This window comes from Phalacrocorax aristotelis, chromosome 5, assembly GCF_949628215.1.
Source record: "Phalacrocorax aristotelis chromosome 5, bGulAri2.1, whole genome shotgun sequence".
Lineage (NCBI taxonomy): Eukaryota > Metazoa > Chordata > Aves > Suliformes > Phalacrocoracidae > Phalacrocorax > Phalacrocorax aristotelis.
Window position 1 is genome coordinate 63,085,435 of NC_134280.1, and position 14,707 is coordinate 63,100,141.

Genomic DNA, 14,707 nt, shown 5'->3' on the forward strand with positions numbered 1-14,707 from the left:
ATGCCTCCCCGTATTACAGAGTTCACATATTTTTCTAGTACTGCTTGGCCACCTTAAATAAACTTATTTCACTTAATTGTACAAGATATTTATTTCCTTCTGAAATATAAGTTATTATTTTTTTTACAAACTTGATGACTTAGAAAGACTCTGCATGACTAGAAGAATATTAAATTGATTATATTTCACCTACCAGTATCCCCTTATTAATTCCTTCTTAATTCATGTAACTCCTACCATTTTCCCCTCAAGTTTTTTGCGTAACTGGCAAAAAAGATTTGAAAATCTTCTAGGACATAAAGACTGAGCTGTATTGTTGTCTATCAGCTTCAGTGACTGTGACATATATATGTTTGGGATTTTTGTTTAGGAATTGCTTTCAAGGTGTGATTTCTTTGAGGTGAGATGTTTGTCATCCGTACATAACCTAGTACACCCATCTGTGTGCTCAGCTATGGTGGACTTATTCTGCCATATTCACATTTTGGTCTTATTTAGCATGAGGTCAGTATTTCTTCTGTTTAAGTGACTTGGGTGGCGGAGTGTCCATGTTCTCAAACAGAATCTCAGTATCCACAAAGTAAAGAATACTGAAGGGAAAAAATTGTATCTAGACCATCCAGAAGGGTCTTTTATTCATTGCATCTCCTGAGCACTGCTGAAGGTGTGCTCTCAGTTCAGAACCCAAACTCAGTCTCTCATTCGTCAGAGTCCCAAGTTGAAGCGACATTGTCTGCCTTCCTTTGCAGACAGATTTTTCTTAGAACACTGCTAAGGTATAAACCTAGGTCTTTTTGTTTTCAGTCAGAAAAACTGCATATAAATCTGGGTTTTAACAAATCTTTTAAATGCATCCTCAGCTTTAATAACTGTTACTTTTGTAAGATTAATTTCTTGTATCTTATTTGAGTTCTTCAATTATTGTTTTCACCCAGAAGGTCACCTGTTCTCCCCAGTATGCAGAATCTCATTACTCTTTAATAGACAAAAGAAACCACTGTAAATGTATTTGCATCTGATAATAAAAAACTACTCAGAATAATGAGTTTCAAAATATAATTTATCTTTAGAGTGTACAACACCTGAATCTGTCTGTGGCCACACAGGCTCAAAGTCATGAGAGACATTACTGGAGAGCAGTGAATTCTGAAAATCCAGAATAAATGCAATGGTGCTCATCAAAGCCATGTTTGATGGCACAGACTAGATCAGCTGCGAGCTGCAAATCTGTGTAATAGGTGGGATTTTACAGTGCAATCATGATTTTACTCTCTGAAACCATATTGAGGGGCTTTTCCTGTTGGGCTTTTCCTGTTGGGCTTTTCCTATTGATCTGCTTCCTGAAAAATATTGAATGTTCATCGTGGCATTTTGGGTGGGAAAAGCATCCTGTTTCTTCTATATTTTTTTATTACTTAAGAAATGGTCTGTGGTCTGAGGAAGTGTTCTAAATGTTTTGAAACATGGATAAAACTTATTTCCTGTGTGAACCTCTACTGATTCCACAGGATGTTACAATGATCATGACTCTTTTCTCCAGTTGTAGTGGCCTCAACAAAAAACAAATTTCAATTTCTGTGTCAATGTAAAGAATATGACAAGTAATGTTTTTAAATGAAAAAAAGAATTATTTTAAAATTAGTGAAGTTTGTAGTTTTTAACAACAGTCAAATCTAGTCTACAGCTATGTATGCTTTTGAAAACACTTCTACATGTGAGTGGCTTGACAGATATGAATATAAATCCACTGACTTCTCTTGTAGAGGGACAATATTGTTTTCAGAACCTCTGTTTTTTATTATTAAATCTCGAAGGTGGGAACTTTCTTTAATTAGTTGGGCCGGAGAGAAGCAATTACAGCTAGGTGAACAAAAATAACATTTTAATTTCTTTTTTTCCCCAAGTCTGAATTGAGATGATTCAGCAATTGTGGGTTTTACTCTGTTTTAAAGAAGAAACATGAAATAGTACAAAGGCATCTTAAAGTTCACTTATGTGCTGTTGAGTTGCTAAACATATTGATGTTCATTCAGAAAACCTTAAGGCTAATACATTTAGAGTGTTATTCCTTACACTTTCATAGACAAAATCAAGTGCTCAAATCTGTTTATTTCCCCTAGTCTTCAACCATTAGTCCTTCTAAAAGGAAAACAATATCTATAAATATTATTAGTGATTCAGAAACTCGAGGAAATGTGTGAATTCTCCTGTAGAAGTACATTTACAAAAGTAAGGTCCAGGGCAACCATAATGCAGAACTGTGCGGTGGTGATGGTATGGGTTTCCTGAGACAACTAGCAGCCACATCTCTTTTCCCATACATAAATGGCAGTCAGCAATAGCTAGAAACAAAAGACCCCTCTCTCACTCTCTGAATACAGTGACATTCATTCTCAGAGAAGCAGGGGCAGCTTTTTGAAAGCAGACTTCTTCAGTCCAACAATAACACACAATGAGTTATTGACTTGTTTATATATGGAGCTCTTTTCAGTAACTAACTCTGACTCCCCACAGTCTGGACAAATGATTGATTTCGTTGTTAGAAAAAGAGAAAGCTCTTGCACTAAACTCTGTAGTGCAAACTACTTTTTCCCCATTTGTTCCCCCACTGAATAGGACCTTATTAAAATGCACTTTCCAAAAAATACCTGCAGCTGGCCTTTATAAGCATGTTTTGTATATATAAATAAGTAATTTGTCCCACTCTTTTGTATGGTAACAAACCATTGGAGAATCTTGTCAACCTATATATGAAGGTTGGGTGTCATAGGATTTTGGTTAAATGATATTATTTATACTGATATTTATATAAAAAAAATTTTAAAAGTATTTACAGTATCTGTTTGCTATTTAGTTACAAACACTAACTTTTAAAAATAAATAGGCATGCTTTTTTAATTGAGAAATTCCTATTTAATTTTGACACCTGTTGTTAAAGTAATATGCCACATGTGTTATTTTGATACTTTTTTATATATGATCGACTAAATAAAGATCTGAATAACTGTTAATTCATCTTGTAGCGTTTGCACATTGTTGTAGCACGTCATCTATGTTTTAGTTTTTGATACACTGCTTATGTTAATTCTTTATATACATATATGCACAACATTTTATTTTAAAGAAAGTGAGCCTTCTTATATCCTCTTTTATTGTTACGAGGCTTCTTTAATAAGTAAATAAGTATGGGGTTTCTATTTTATAAATTTCAATACTAAGACATGTTACTTAAAAAGATGCTGCATTTGTCCAACTGCAGCTGCGCTGCAGGAACAATTTCTGTATCGCAAAAAAAAAGGACACAGAATTGTACGGAGCCCCGCTACTTGCTAGTTACAAAACATCATGGGAAGTTAAGTGTTTGTTAGAATTTTGCTGAAGGTATGTTCCCAATGCATTTAGTAAACAGACAGATAGAAATGTCATGAAGAATTAACGGAGTTAATACCACCGTACTCCTGATCCTCCAGGTTCTTGCACCTGTGAGGTTCTGTTAGCCATGGCACAGAATGTAAAACACTGGCAGATCAAATGCAAAGTGTGAGCATTTTACTGCAACATAAATTCTGTAGAAAGCTACTATAGTTAGAAGGAAATAAGGTGTTGTATCCCTTGTATCCATGTGAATATTCCTTGTGTTTCTTACAAGATTTAAGGAAGTGCAGATTTTCGATTTGTTGAGGTTTCTATGGCTATAAAAAGAAAACTGGGAAAGTTTAAATTGTGGATTTCCAGGCTGGAACGTCAGCCTTGAAACTTGCTGATTTTGTTATTCTAATTCTGTGTGTTAATCATGTCATACCTTGTTTTTACAAAATTTTGTTCTGTCCCTCTGTTGTGTATGAATTTCTTGTATCTCTTTTCTTTTAATTCTTAATCTTTCATTTGTTTTTCAAACAAAAATATTTTTGCTCATCATACTTCCTTTTTCTTTATTTAATGTAGTTTTCCTAACATAATTTAGCTCCCTTTTGGAGTACTAGCACAGACAGGCCACCGGTTTCCACCTGTCATTAAACCTGCCCAGGCAGATTTGATTAACAAAATATATAATATTAACATAATTTGTTATATGATATCAGCAATGATATTCAGATGTTCACTAAGCCTTGCTAGAGCCTACTTAGAATTACCAAAGATTTAATTTTTAAAAAATTCCTAATGGGTAAGTTGTGAGGAGGAAAAATTTACTCAATGTCTTTGCTTTTTTCCATTTTTATGGGAACACCAGGGATTAGTGTACTTTTGCAGAAATCCACACAGAGAGCAGAAACTTGCTGCACAAATTAATGCTTCTCTTGTAATCTTTAACTTCTATATAACTTGCTCTGTGCCTTGTGGATGTAGATCAGGAGCTCACAGTAGCATCATTCTTAACTGCTTGTGGAGGGTCGGGGGAGGAAAAGGAAGAGCTATTCTTCTGTGTAGCTTCTGTAGCCTTTTGTGAAGACCCAGAGATCCATAGGATTTTCCTGTGATCTCAACGTATCCATACTTACAATTGACTTGTCCCTCCCCCCGTGTATCTGAATGTCCTGGGACAGACCCTCAGCTGCAGTGAAGTGATGTCAGTTGAAGTTGGTGGCTTTTTACTCATTTAATTGAGTGACATGCAAACCTGGACTTATGCCTTCTCCACCAAAGCCTTTCAGAAAACTCTCTGAACAGTGGCTTTGTAGAGCTTTTTAGCTTTTGTCTCTCCTACAGCTTCAGGTGTTATGCAAGGAAACAAATAAGGTGATCAGGAAGAGATCCTGGTCTTTGAAAGACATTATGTTGCAGTTATCTATTTGTTTTATTTAACAAGTTACACTCATTTGACTGGAGAAACATTTTCTGTCTGAAATGTAACCAACAGATCAAATATTTTTTCAGTCGGTACAGTCCCACTCGGCAGTGATAAGCACGACACAAGAATGAAATTAAATGTATGCTGAAAAAATAGAACAATGTATTTTTATCTTCTGTTTCCTTTAAACAGAAGATGAGGTATGTAAATTTGCAAAGAATTGTGCCTTAAAACAACTCTTTTGTCTTCAACTTTTATTTAATTTTTCTTTAAAATGTTCCACTTTATTTTTACTTATGCATCAAGATGCAGGCCTATGTGTTCTGAAATCCTCAGCAGTGCCATAAGAATTTGTCAAAATAAAGTTCTCAGATTCTTTGGAGAGTCCAGGCATTTTCATGTACATTTAGAATATTTTACAATATTTTTTACAATATATTTACAATATTTTTTTGTCAAGTGAAAGGCTTGCCATATATAGCTAACTTTGATAGCCCTTTCCTTGTACCAGGAAGAAAACATTTCTGTGATAAGGCTAACGGCAACCAGTTTTAACTTTTAAATTTGCTTAAAATCTTACCCTTCTGGTCTCAGTTCTTCTGGTTTTGCTTTCAGCTGTAATTGCTGAAGACCGGTGGGTGTACTAGTGTCAATCAAATTCCCTTGTGACAGCGAGCATATACAGACCCTTTTTCTTTTCCAGAGATTTCATTTACCACACTTAGATGAATAGTTTGAATTGTTTCAAACTCTGGGACAGTAGATGAAATCCTGGTTTCCTTGAAGTTAATAACTGATCCTCTCATACTGATCCCTTCTAACAGGTATCTAGAGGAAGGCAAAAATGTCGCAGAATTCCTACTGTTCAGAACAGGAAAAGGCAGATGTGAGGCCAATCTCTACCATAGGCAGGGTACAAGTATCGTTTAAACAGGACCCCCTCAATGAGCTGAAGACTGGGAGATTTAAACAACCCATACAAAAGCAATTGGCTACTGTCGAAAGTAGTATGACCTTAATTTTTTTAACTTTTTCTCTGCTGCATATAAATTAGACACCATTTTCCCAAGTGTAAAATACTGACTTGGGATTTATGAAGTTTTTAGGTTATTCATTCTGAAAGGTGTTTTTTTAAATAATTATATTGCAAGCCAAGCCAAGCCTAATAATGTTTAAAGCTTTTTCAAGTTGATGCAGAATAAAAAAACAATGTATGTAAAAATGCTTGTATGAAAATATATAAGAAAATACCATTCAGGTTTATGTGAAAATGGTTCATATGGGTTTTTAATCCATGTGTATGTAGTATGTTATTTTTCATTTTCCAGTTGGATTTTGCTATTGATGTTTAGAAGGGAAAAATCATTAGATGGTCTTTCAATGGTAACAGAGGAATTATATTTAAAGCAAGATTAAGTAAATGAATTATATAAAGTAATTTTGTTGATAAATAAGAGAAAACAAGACCACAGAGACTATAGTTGAAGGCCAGAAAAGTGTTTTTTCTAACTGACTTTAAAGCTGATTTTGATCTCCTCATAAAAATGGGACAGTTTTCTACCACTATGCTTCTTAATGACCCAGTAAAGCAATTGCCAAAAATAATTCCATACGCATGTAGCATACAAATTTCCGAATCTTTAGATTGACATCTTTTTTCTGTGGACTACTGTGATCCCCAGACGCAAAAGATAAGTTTCGCAATAGGTAGAGCAAGAGCTGCTCTAAGCAAGAGCTAACAACCTGATATTCTTCTGTGCATTGGCTTTAGGAACACACAAATAAATCTCCAAGGACATCTATATGTATGTAACCCTATTTTAAACTTAGTCTTTCATTGGCTTATGATTCAGTTCTATTAATAAATTTAACCATGTTTATCAGAAACAAATAAATACCCTGGAAAGTCAGTATCAATACTGACTGGCACAGAAAACCTCAGTCCTTATTAAATCAAATGAACTTTTCAATGAATGATGGCTTACATGAACGATTTTTTTCAAAAATTATTCATATTCTGGAATGTCTCTGGATATAAGCCACTGTCGCTTTGATAACACTGTGTCTGTTAAAACTTGAAAAGCATTTGTAAATCTTTAGGTTAGCAAGGTTGGTGACTTTGATTTTCTCTTTTCTCTGTGAAGAAAACTATTGCATTTTTCCCCTGATTTTTTTCTTTTTTTAAATCTTCCTAAACCCGTATTGAGTGGGTCTGGAACGGATGCTTTAACTTGCTTCTCTTTTCTAGACCTTTCTATTTACATGTTTTCTACAGTGTAAAAATACATTGAACACTAACTTCCAGCTCAGATTAATTCAATGGCCAAACAAAAAATGAGTAGTGTCATTAGGATCCATGGTTGCAATCAAATATTCTGTTTTGTTGACATCTAACTGATAAAAAAAATATGTTGCTAAATCTGTGTAAGACGCGGTGTGTAGCTATCTATTCTGCCACCAAACAGAATTTTGCCAAGTGCAGTTTCATTCCTGTTCTCTCGTTGTGCCAGAATGGAAACGAATTCTGTCAATCCATTTACTTGCACAGATGATTTCTCCCTCATGGCCAGCTTCTGTACCTTTACTTGCATGACAAAAAAGTATAGCAAAGACCATGCCCTCTCTCCTTATCACTGCCAGCCTCCTTTCTGACAATGCATTTGGAACAAAGGAAAAAAAACCCATGGCTGGGTGTTCCCACTCAAAGGATGGGTTGGAAGCTTGAAATGAGGAAAAACTCAATATAGTCCAATACATTCTGTGTAGTAGCTGTAAATATGTTTTATGTCATGTGTAAGTCCAGCACTGTGTCTGACCCCAGGATGGATTCATCCTTCCTCTAAAGGAAACCTCCCTGACTGCAGTGAGTATGAAAAATAGATCTCATATACTCAGTAGAAGTTTTGGTATATGTCACACTTTTTATCAATTCTGCAAATTTCTAAAGAAACTAGGGATGTTTTCTTCAAATTTGCTTCCTACTTTTTTTTAATATGCAATTCCTTTTCCTAGTAAAACAATTTTAAAAGAGAATTTTTCACCACACCGAAATATTTAGTATTCAGTTAAGAATTAAGTAACCACTTTGCTTTTGTTAGAACTGTGTTGCTGCTCTAAAGAAAAATGTTAAGCTCTGTTATATTATTTTAGGGAAAAAATGTAGTTTAAAATGTGAAGATTTAGTAAGCTAATCATAAGATTATGCAGGAAATATTATAATGAAAAACTATTAAATCAAGCATTTTTCTTACAATAGCTCATGCTGTGAAGGAGACAGCTTATTCTATAAATGAAATATTAATACAAAACTGATGGCAGGTAAAAGTGAAGGATGATTTCCATGTAGGTTTCTGGATGGCAAAACCCCCTATTCCTTCAGATATAAAAATTAATACATTCATCTTATTGCCTTGCCACCAGTAAATACGCCTTAACATTTCATTTATTGGACTAATTAAAAATCTTAGTAGAATTATATCAATGATGTTTCATTTTCCTACCAATAACTTGTGTTTGACATGAGCTTGTTTTCATTAACATTAATTTTCCGCGTTATGTACTGATTTCTAACAACTCATGTTTTTCTTAAATAAAACAGACTCACTAAACAATGAATACATACAGACCTCAACCTTGAGCTCCTTACTTCGGCAGAAATACAAACCTGTCTGCCTGACGTTGAGGTGAATAGCTTTTCCAGTTCTATATGCTTCATAATTTTAGCTCTGCCTGCTGAAAGGCATGTACCAACATAAAAAGCTTTTAATGTCTCATCACTTATTACCAGAAATATCGACATAGAAAACAAACACTATTATTACCATAACAAAAATACGGCCTAGAACCACGCTTGAAATGTTTAGAAGGCCATGAAAATAAAAAGGAACAACAAAAATATGTACAGAAAGAGAGAGAAATATGTATTAAGTGGGCAAAATGTTAAACATCTTTTTGGTTCTACATGCTTAAGATCTTCCAGTACACGTTATTTAGTTAATATGAAGACGTTAAATTTCCTATATAGAGCTTGCAAATTAATACTCTGCATATACAAATCCACTTGATTTATTGTAATATTTGTGAATCACATGCAATAGCCGTTCACTAATCTTCAGCAGGGTGTTTTAACTATCCTCCTAAAGACTTCTGGCATGCTGGAAAGTATGGAAGTGGTGCCAGGTGCTGCAGCACCCAGTCCCCAAGCACCTAGTACAGAAAAGGTCACACTTCTGTTTGAATGAGCCTGAATTTGAACAGGAGATCTCACCATTACATCTGTGAGCAGCTTTAACCTATGGCCAATGATGAAGCAACTAGAAAGAAGTAAGATACTCTAAGTGGCACAGCCTGCAGAGTGGTTGCTGGGCAGAATGTAGCCACAGCTCTTTGGTTTTCTTTGATGGAATTATAACATCCATCGCTCAGAGAATGTAGGCCCATTATTTTGTCCTTTGAATAACTCTATTGGTTGTCAATATTTCATATGTCCTTTGATGTGGGTATTAATTTTAATATCACTTGACATTAGCCTGAATACCAGTTCAATAATACTTCCATGTTAAATGATCCAGCATTATCTTTAAATATTGCTTATTTTTGAAATTCATCTAGCTCAACTATTTCTTATAAATGAAATTTGAATAAAAGATGTTGAACCATGTTAATGGGCATATTAGTTATCAACGGTGTTATGAAAAATACTTAAATGTAGATATAGTCAATCCAAGATTAGATTTTTATTCACTAACAACTTAATTAGATGTTCAAGCTAGCAAACAGTGACCACTTGTTTAACACGATTGCTATCACTGGGGTACATGGTATTTTTCATACTATTTGAAAGGTGCAGAATCTGAACATTTGCACCCATAGTAAATGACTAATTGTGGCACCATCACAGCCTTACTCTTGGATGGTTTTTTCTGTTTTCTGATTACCTATTGAATAGTTGTGTTTCTATTTTATAATTGAAGTAATAAATGTCCATGAAATTTCCATTTCTTTCCTTCCTTAACAGTCCTCCGAGATTCTAGAAGGTGAGTGCTGTCAAAGCCGTACTTGGAAAACATTTGGGCATATGAAGATGCAGATAGGTACAGAATGGGATTTTCAACAGCTGGGCAGTATTTCCTCTCTGTTGGGAGTGAAAATTTTGGAAACTTTGGTGAGGAAGTCATCATTTTCAGAAGTGCTTCACTCATTAAGAAAATTCTTCCTCATGATTCCTGATGCCATTTGTTTTGCCTGGTTTGGAAAATAATTACAGATGCTGAGCTCAGATCCTAGTATAAATCAATACTGAAGTTGTTGAAGCTTGGCTGATCTATACCTGCTGAGGATTTGTTTCACTAAATGTGAACTCTTATTGCTATTCTTACAATTGTATATCTCCTGCCCCTTGTTCAGATTTCAATTGACAGGTTCAGTGCAAAGTGGCTTAGAGCACTCTCTGATAACATGAGTGGACTCTGAGTAATATAGCATTTAAACTGACAGCTGACTTTACAGTGCCAAACTAAACAGGAGAGGAGTGAAGAGATACTGATAATAGATGGACTTTATGTAAAATCAGAATAAAAATAATTGATACTATTATTTGCTGTGGATTTCCAATAGCACCAGTAGACTTTAAGTTATAAAATACCTTACAGAGTTGTCTTGAAACCTATGTACTGTGTAATCATAAGCAGTTCATTAGACTTTAAGATATTATAAACATTATATTAGAAACATTTACCAGTCCAGGTACAAATGACACAGTCATCCCTCACCTTGGTGGACAGAGATTATGAAAGAAGAAACAGCAAGAAAAACACAGTTCTTTTGTAGGGTGGAACTTTGCAAGGCTGCAATACACAGGGGACCTCAACTTCTCTCACCCCAGTACCATCACCCTATTATATGCCAGCCAGAGATGCCCTTCCTATACTTTTAATGAGAAAAGTAGCTTATTCTTTGCCTGTGCTTTTTTGCTAGCTGTGTTCATTTACCATTCCCTCGCCCAACTCCTGTACAAGTGTCACTTCCATGATGAGTTTTCCTGGCGAATGAGGAGTAAAATGTGTAGGCTCTCTGTAGCACAATGAAAGCATGCATTTTTTTTTCAACTTATGCGTATGTAAGCCTTCTTTTGTGAATAAGACTCATAGGGTCAGATAATGTTTAAAGGGAAAGGCTTTATGTCTCTCAGGCCTGCATGTTTCCACATGGATGCTTCTACACACACACAGATTGAATTATGAACAGACCTATTAATGCTGGGATCACAAAAGGTCAAGTTTTGTCTTCTTTTACCTCTATTCAGAATTGCTTTTGAAAGGGGGGAAAAAAGGGATTTGCAGAAAAAAAGATTCATGATGAAGAATTTTACAGGTCTTTTTTTTCTGTCCTTTAGCAACATCTGGGAGATGCAAAAAAAAAATCTTATTATGTAAAATAGTCCAGGGGTATTGTATTACTAGATTTTAATATATCTCACTTGGGTCACTTGTAGGGTTACCTTATGGAACGACCAGCTACCTAAGAAACAAAAACACTAAAGGAACTTGAGAAACATTTTCCTGCTGCTATAGTGAATATGTTTAACTGAAGAAAAATTGTAAAAATTTTCCAAGAAAAACTTTAGGTGTTTATTTTTTTGATAATAATAGAGGTCAAGACTCTAAAATATTCTCTCAGGAAACTGTTATATTGAAGCTGAACTAATCCTTCAGAACCTTCAGACTAATAGTTTGAAAAGTTATATTAAACTTTATGTAAAAGTGGATGTTATAAAGTGCTCTGCCAGATCTCACCATAAGTAATACTTATATTATTTTTACATATATCTTTGCAGGAGGAATATCAAATAACATTATCGAAGAGTTTCTACTGCTCTTTCTTCAGGTTCTATATCAAGCGATGCAGAATCATGAAATCACTTTAATACCTAAAAATATTTTCTGCTATATTTTCTACAGAAAACATGGTTGAGAAACAGCGAACTGAGACTGAAATAATAATAGATGCTTTTAAGATGACAAAAGGTTAACTTTATACCCTAAAGCTCTGCTTTACATTTGGCTTCTTTTTACGTATATATGTTTGCATGTGTGCATGAGGGAGTGCAAATACTTGCAAGTGTGAACCTCTAAAGTACACCATTGTTCACTTTTTGTCATGCTAAAAATGTATTACTGTGTCTTTATGCTTTGTTGTTATTTGCAACAAATGATATAAAATATTCTGAAGTAGAAAAATGCATAAACGATACAGAATTTTTAAGTGTGATTAAGGCTGGACATCAGTCATACAAGTGCAGAGAAACATAAGAAAGCTAAGGAAATGTGAATTACGATAACATATTAAATGTATTAATGGCAAATGTGATACAAATTGGAAAGAACAATTGGCATTATACAAATAAAAATTGCTGATTCAAAAATTGACAGTTACTGCTCAGTAAAATCATGTAGGAATCCCTTTAGGTGGATTAAATGAGAGTAATGAAAGGACATCAACTCTGACACTGTATAAAATTAGAAGAAAACGATAGTAAAATATTGCAATTCTATTACATAAATACCACACCTGAAATTTCATATTTTTTCTTCACAGGGGTAGGAAAGAAATCTATAGTAAAAATACAAATGGCTTAAAGATTTGTCTTCAAAGAGAGTACAAATATTTTATTTCAAGTCAAAACAAAAAGGTGATGGCTCAACTAGGATAATAATAAAACTGAACATAATAAAACCACCTGTAAGTTATAACTTGCATGAGATAGTATACCAGAAGAGATTCAACAAAAATAAGGCTCATTACATTATTTTTTTTTCTTCTACTTAATGAAATTCCAAGACTCATTTTTGCAAGTTATCATTGAATCTTGTGTCTTTGTTGTTTGAAAATAAACAGTTAATTATTGCACTACTTCAGAAAATCTAAGTTTGCGTAATATGGGGTAAAAATGTGTAATAAGTCATTAACTTAGTAGGGCCAATACTTCTGCAAAGGACGTTTTGCATCTCTTTCGGTAGCAAGGGTCAATGTCAGAGACTCAGAGACTCAGCTGGACTGGACTGGATTGAGAAGTATGTGGTAATGTTCATATTTTTTTTTAATATGTAAGAATCTGTAGGTCTTGTGTTTTCACAACTGATGTCTTTTATCAATAATAGGATGGAATAAGAGATGTAATAATCTATTAATAAAGAAGAACAATCTGTGTTTGAGCTGTTGGAAAACCTCTTCCTTTTGATGTATTTTACAATGACCTTCAAGTGAAAAGTAGAATAAATAAACTTGAAAAATCTCAGGATTTCATGGCTGCCTTGATAGTGTGAATATATTTTTCAGTAGGTACATACATACCTGCAGTAAAATAGAATAAGGAAATAATGTGGTTGCCCATGCAATACAAAGCTATAACTCTAATTGCCATGCACAATCTGTCCCGGTTATTTCTTCTAAGCCATTAAAACTAATGATATATATAATCTAATTTTCTTTAAGTTAGATGCACAATTACATATGAAAAATGAAGTTGGGAACACAAATGGAGACAGCTGGAGGCATCAGCTCAAACATATTATGGTCTCAGAATTTTCTTTGTGTTTGTATGTGTAAACCTTACGTTTTCAACTAAGATACAAAGGTTTATGCTTTCATACTGAAGAATAACTCTGTAATTGGAGACCTATGTTTAAATTATGTAACTGGTGTATGACTGGTGAGACTTTGCAATTTTGAAATGTGAAATTTCTGAAACCAAAAGCGTTGAGAGAATTTGGGCTGGCTTTTTGGAAGTATCCCTCTGTTGAGCATCCTGCTGACGTTAGCCCTTCCTGAAGGCTAATTTCATTAGCATTTCTTAGTGGTTTACAAAATTTAACATTATGATGGTGATGATTACATATTTTACACAATCAGCTATTTTTAACAGCTCCAAGAATGTAAATTCTAAACTGTAACTACATTGTTACTCTGTCTGTCGAATAGAAACATTTCAGCACTGGAAAGGCTATCTTTATTTTTTTCAAAGGACATGTAAGGATAATCTTGATTTTTGAATGCATGGTGAAGATTATTTTTACTTCAATTAGAATTCTTCTACACTTCCTTGATTTGAGACATTGTCTTGTCCTTCCCATGTTCTTAAAGAATATATACCTGGTCCTGACTGAAATGAAAATATGGCATGAAAGATGTCTTGTCTATAAAAGGCAAACTAAAGGGGGAAGGAAAAAATTGTGTTTATTCCTTGTGTTTGCCACTGTTGTACGTGGTTCTGCATCCTCTTTTTCCCTAGCGGCATAAAAACATACCTATGCATATGTGTTAGAAATAGGTAAATATGTAGAAGTTACACATGTGTATTATATGTTCTATCAAACTTGGAACAGAAGAAACCCCATACTTTCTGTAGGTTTGTAAGGAAGAATCTGATAGGTATGACATCACCATCAGCTCTTCGTAATAGCTATCATAATTTAACCATTCAGGTGAGGAAGTTGCTTGATGAATCACAAGCCGCTGCCCAAAGCTATGGAGGTCATCTCTCTAAACTTGCTCCACTCTTACAGGCTAAGCAGCAACAGGGGTGTCTTTTGCATGTGTATATATAGAGATATATATAACACAAAGCCTCCTACAAGCAGAAGGTTATTGCAGCATCTGTGTCTGGAGCAGGGTGTGTTTCCATAGTCTTTTGTGGTCTAATATCTTGATTAAAAATAAATTTTGCCTTCTGCTCACTGACATTGTATATACCTCTATAAATTCTGAAGTGTATTTCTTCAAAGTTAAAGTGTGTTTCTCATTTGGGGGCGGGGCTTGGAGCTGGTTTGTAATAATCTTTAACTTAAAACAAAGTTGTTAAAATACGTGGAAGTTGTCAATTCATTTCACTGATCAGTTTTGAAAGTCAGTGAGCAGAAC

At 34.4% G+C, this 14,707-nt stretch overlaps 1 protein-coding gene across 1 annotated transcript in view; it reads left to right on the plus strand.

Annotated features, from left to right (window-relative positions):
- DCDC1 (doublecortin domain containing 1) overlaps window positions 1–14,707 on the plus strand; it is a 138,834-nt gene that overhangs the window by 72,498 nt on the left and 51,629 nt on the right.